Source organism: Pistacia vera, unplaced genomic scaffold (assembly GCF_008641045.1).
Source record: "Pistacia vera cultivar Batoury unplaced genomic scaffold, PisVer_v2 Contig109, whole genome shotgun sequence".
In the NCBI taxonomy this organism is placed as follows: Eukaryota; Viridiplantae; Streptophyta; class Magnoliopsida; order Sapindales; family Anacardiaceae; genus Pistacia; species Pistacia vera.
Window position 1 is genome coordinate 1,055,753 of NW_022195126.1, and position 6,313 is coordinate 1,062,065.

The 6,313-nt window shown below is 30.0% G+C and overlaps 1 long non-coding RNA gene across 1 annotated transcript; it reads left to right on the forward strand.

Annotated features, from left to right (window-relative positions):
- The first annotated feature begins 358 nt into the window (after nt 1-358).
- On the forward strand, nt 359-1,559 carry LOC116135347. Its single transcript, XR_004128871.1, has 3 exons — nt 359-694; nt 874-937; nt 1,153-1,559. It is a non-coding gene; the product is annotated as an uncharacterized LOC116135347 (long non-coding RNA).
- The last annotated feature ends 4,754 nt before the right edge of the window (nt 1,560-6,313 follow it).

Genomic DNA, 6,313 nt, shown 5'->3' on the forward strand with positions numbered 1-6,313 from the left:
TATGATATAACATATTAGGTACGCACTATTCCTCTCATAATACTTTACTCAATAAAAATGCATATATTATATATAGCTGTTATTGTAATTAGGTTTTTTAATGAAAAGTTTACGTATCCAAACATGCAACTTCGAGCTATATATATCAAGTCACCCTAAGTACTATGTATATGATAAACGTATATTAATTATCAGTATGGGGATCATAGAGTTATTGATAGTCCATATATATATATATATATATATATATATATATGGTCTTTCTGATTTGATCAATTAATTGAACTTGTTAATGTTATGGGAAACTTTTATCATATTCAACAAGTTTAAAAAACTAATTGTGTGCCCTGGACCATCGTCCACATTGTCTACTTGTCCCTACTATTTGTCCAACTTGGGTTTCTCTACCAAGGATGCACATTTTTTCATGAATCTGGATTGCTTTTTAACAGCCAATAATCTAATTTTTACTTCATGAATTATTTACAAGTGATATTGGTGCTTATGAGATTTATGCAGAAATTCTCATGTTGAGTGGTCATATTGTTGTTCCCAATGGAGACATAAGCGCGTGCTGATGTTTAAGTCTTTTTGTGCAGGTTTTTGAAGAATTTGATCTTGTTCCTATAGAAAGTGCTTCCCTTGCACAAGTTCATGTTGCTCGTACGCATGATGGCAAAAAGTTGCTGTTAAGGTTTTATTCACTGTCATTTTTACCTCAAAGTTCATTTAGTATGCTAAGCAGAGTCCAAGTTTCTATGCAAATTATGCACAAATATAGGACTTGAATGTTTCTTAATTGCTTTCTATGTCAAAATTATTTCCTCAACATTCAAGTTCAGTATACTCACATGACCGATACCGCGGCTGCAGATCATGCCACTGTGGAGCTGATTGTGAATACCCTTCATAAGTTTTTTCCTTCTTTTGACTATAGGTATGTTTCTGCATGGTTCATGTGCTTGTCAATTATCCCTCCATCTTCCAATCATTGATAAAGCATTTATTTGCACGAAAAATAACTATAATATTTGGATGCTCCATTTTTTGTATATACCTGGATGGGTCACTCTGTATGCATCTATTAAAATGGTTTTCACATTTTCTGAAACTTCTAGTGTTAATTGATATTTTTATGACTTACATGTGCAGATGGTTGCTTGATGAAATGGCGTGAAAGTTTGCCCAAGGTCAACTACTTGCTTATTGCAAGTACTGTTGCTATGTAATTGAACTTCTGTAGGCTTGTTAGAAATGAAATTCCTCTAGGTTTCTATTTTCAATTATTTGAAATGAACTTCTGTAGACTTGTTGGAATGAATTGTGCTACTGACTTTGGGTATTAGAAGACCACAGGAAAGGATAGGCGTGTTCACTACAAAAGTTAAGGTGTGGGGATGATAAAGACTCTGGCTTTCCACCGAGGTAAAGCTCCAAAAGGTGACCGAACTGATTGGGTTATGCATTTTTGTTTTTGGTTATGCACACATGATAGTGCAATTTTGGATTTTCATGGCTCATGTTGCTAAAAAATCCATGTATGGACTATTGACTTTATATACAATGAAGATAATTGATGTTATTGATCCACGTTTTTGTATTGTGTCTCTCTTATTTTATCGATGTTCAATGTGTTCACCAAGTGAATTATAAAGAACAGCAACATTGCTCTTAAATGTAATCCTATTTGTTGTTAAATTTCAGTCGCTAAAATAATAAACAACCTGGACTAATCCATTATTACTGACTACAAAACTTAGTTTCCAAATCTCATGTACTATGGGCAATTATACCACTTAGATGTAGAAAAATCTATTTTTCTAACCAAATGATTAGTTATGAAATCAAAGAAAGCAAATTGGCCAAACACTTCTAGCAACTAAAATTGAGCTGCTTTTGTCATTGATAATTTAGTCATTAAAACACACTTTTTGCAACTAATTTAATGGTTGCGGAAAGGAGATTATCATATTTCGGTCTAACATTCACCGACTAATTTTTTTTTACAATTACAATTAAAGTTTTAGTCACTAAAAGAGGCATTTTGCAACTAAAAAAGTAGTTGCAAAATGTTTTTTACCAAATTACCCTTAAGCATTTGGCATCTATTTTTTTTTTGGAAATTAATATCCATTTTTTATCACTAAAAAGCTATATTCTGCAGCTAACCAAATTACCCTTATTCATTGGGTGTCTAATCTAGGGGACTATTTAATGAGACAATTAGTAACTAAATTGCTGGTCGCTAAAGAAAAAGTTTTGGCGTCTAACCATGAGTTTAGTTGCGGATACTTTCTGTGATAACGATTTTGCAACTAGTTAGCGACTAAGAATTTTAAACGTGATAAACAATCGGTGTCTAAATTTGACTATTAACATCTATTTTCAATAGACGTCAAATGCCATTTTTCTTGTAGTGGATGTATTTCTACCCATTAAAAAAAAACACTAAACTCTTAATTAAACCTGTTATATACATAATAAGAGAAAAACATTTAGATTATATTTGATATTTTATTATTTTTTACATTCTCCATAGCATCATCATTTATATTCATTGAAATAGAAACACGCATGACTAACCAACAGATGAAAATTCAATTTGATGATAAGGAAAACTCATTTTTATTTAATTTTGCCTTTTAATTTAGGGGTTTGAATTTGATAAATTATTATATTATATTATATTGATGGGATATTGAAAATTGCACCTGGTTCAGTGTACTTGTGTTGATTTTTTTTTTTTTTTTAAAGCCATACAGTGGATTCCAATTTTCTCATTTTTTTTAATCTTAAATTTTTTTTTATGATTTATTTATCAAAACCAGGGAGTACTTTACTTGAAGTAGAAGAAGAAGAAGAAGTCCATGATTTCAAGAAAACTAATAAAATATTATAAGATAAAGATATGGTTATAAACAATAAAAAGATATGGTTATAAACAATAAAATCGGTGATTTATGGTGAAGTAGTTGTGATATGACGTTACATAGTAATTAATTACAATTAATCTCGGGGAATTATTTTTTAATTTCCAGTGTGAACAATATTCCCTAGTATCCCTAAACTTAGCTGTTGAGGAAAGGATATTTTATTATGGAATTACCAATTTATGGGGACCTAATCCATGTTTAAGCTCCTAGTTTTAGGTCATTACCTCTAATATTGAATATGATTTAATTCAAGGTTAAAGAAATAGACCCCCGAGTTACTGAGTATGATATAATAACAAAAATTCTCTTGTTCATAAAATTTAGTTCATTATGAGTTAATAAATATTATGAAATAACCTTCTTATCGTTTATTTTAACATTAGAGAAATTTCTATTACTTTTTAAATTAAAAAAAAAAATTTATTATTTTATCATACTTAAAAGGAATTAATACCATTAACCTTTAATAATATAGTATTTTTGGCTTTAAAGAAAGCAGAAACTGGGACATGAACAGTTGTGCTTTTGCAGGATCACTGCAACAATTTTATTTGATTTCTTGTTTTCCATATGATATTCATAAGAAATTAAAGTCCATCCTTATAATTAAAGTGCAATTTTGCATGAATACCAATAGAAATTTAAGACATTTGAGCACTCCTAATAAGAAGATATCTCGTGTGTTCAATCGTGAATAGAAAGACAATAATTTTAATATTACCTGACAATAAAGGAATAGTACGATATTCTTCAATATATAATAATTTATTTGATTACCGTTTTCCATTTTGTTAATTACATTACAACTTGAAGTATGTTAAATTTTCTAACAATTAAGATGTGAATTAACCAAACATATAATCTTGATTTGATTGTAACAACAATCAAATCAAGTAAAATAGAATAAGATTTTAAAAGTAAAGTATGGTTTATAAATATAAAATTCACAAATCACAATCGTCAATAATTCACAAGTGTTAAAAGGGGTAATTTATTAGAATAAAGTTGGCGAAAAAACCCCGAAAGTTTAAGCTTTCATTTTACAATGGATTAGTGATATGATGAGCTTAATTAATTATTAATTAATAATTTTATCTAAATAATCTAACTTTAGGCGTTAATATTATATAATATAGAGTAAACAATTTTTTACCATCCAAGTAATGGTCTAATGATCTTTCCCATCCAAAAAGCTTCAAAATACAATTTTACTCTCCACAATTCAGTTTCGTTAGTCAATTTCATAATAAAGAAGGGTAGGATAGTCAAAAGTCTGTTATAAGTAAGGGCAGGACGGTCAATTAACATTAATTTCATTTTTGGGCTTTTTGTCGAATAGGTGGAGTGCCAACTTCACAAACGTTGATTTCCAATGCCGGAAATGATTCAAAAGCCCAAAAAAACAACACGAACAACTTCGAAAACAATCCTAGTCAACCTCCAAAGATCAATCTCCTTTCAATTCCTTAGAAACAAACTCCAATCGAACCCAAAAAACCACTAAAATCGAAAACCCTAGGGTGAGTGGAGGTTGGTGAATGGTGAGTGTTACACTATTATGAATCATTATTCTGTTATCCTATTTGAATTTAAAGTAGAATAAATGTTTGTTTAATTATTAAGGGAACCCATTATGAAAATCAATCCTACTCAAATAGGATTTTTGGTCTAAAAATGAAAAGACAGTGGGATTTGTTTTCGTATTATCCAACTCTGTTCAACTTAAAACACTTTTCTACCCAACTTTATTCAACTTAAAACATTTCTCTTTCTGTCATTCAAATCTGAAAATTAATCCACCTAAGACCACCACCACCTGCCAGCACCTAGCCGCCAACGACGTGGTCGGAATGGTGCATGATAGGTTGGATTTGGCCAATCGTGTGCCAATTTGGCCGTTTCCAACCAAATTCACCATGGATTTGGCCAGAAATGACAAGATCTATCTAGCTATCTGGCCGTTAACAACGACCAGAGCTATCTGACCAAAAATGGTCATATCGACGCACGACCAGCCAGATCCAACAGGTCGTGGGCCATTGCAATGACTGTCGTCCGGAGGTGGTGGTCGGCTGTCCTCTTGGGTGGCTGGGGTACTTTAGTTAATTTTTAAACTTTTATTGTGGGCATGTTTAGCTAAATTAAAAAAGGTAAGGAGTTAAAAATAATAATAAATATTTTCAAAAAATGTACCAAACAACTATTTTGTCTTAAAGACATTTAAAAAAAAAAAAAATGTACCAAACAACTATTCCAACTCTAATATAATTTTTAAGAGTAATGCTAGATGTACAAAGACTCTTACAAAGAGTCTTTATACAAAGTGATGTGACAATTGTCATACCACTAGTTTACATCAATCTTCTCTTTCTTTTCACAAACTAGTGGTGTGGAAACTGTCACATCACTTTATACAAAAACTCTTTATGAGAGTCTTTGTACATTTAACATTTCTCAATTTTCAAATATATTACCAAATACATTTTCAGAATTTGATCATATTCGATTTAATCCAAATCAACTCAACTTAAAATACTTTTTCAAAATAACATTTTTCAAATAATCTACCAAACATGCCCTAAAAAACCACTTATTATACTTTTTAATCCAAATAAGATAACATCATAATAATAATCTAGAATAGTGTAACAAAGGGGCCTGGCATTTGAAAGAAGGATATTTTATTATGGAATTACCAATTTATGGGGGAGCTAATCCATGTTTATTAATGTCATTAACCCTTTATTATATATATGGTATTTTTGGATTTAAAGAAAGCAAAAACAGGGACATAGAATATCATCATTGCAACAATTTTATTCAATTTCGTGTTTTCCACATGAAATTAAAGTCAATCCTCATAATTAAAGGGCAATTATGCATGAATACAGAATAACAATAGAAATTTGAGCTCTTCTAGTAAAAGGATCATGAGAATAATTTTAATATAAAGTGACAATAAAAGAATATATAATAATTTATTGTTAAATTCTATAACGATTATGATGTTAAAAAGTGAATTAACCAAACATATAATCTTGATTTGATTGTTATAAATATAAAATTTACAAATCACAATTGCCAATAATTCACCAATGTTAAAAGGGGGGTCGTTTATTAGAATGGATTAGTGATACGATGAGCTTAATTAATTATTTTATAATATAATATTCTTTAACTGATAAATGCGCGCATGTTTGTCCAGTGAGGATATGCGATATATTCTGCAACAAAGTATCAAGTTTACAAAGAAAGGGAATCAAACCTAAAAGGTTTAATTATACGTTACCTTTTGATTAAATATTTAATCACATATATGTTTAGGTAAGGCTGAAGATCTTATTTTTCATTGGTCACTATCTTAGTATATTACTCTTAAA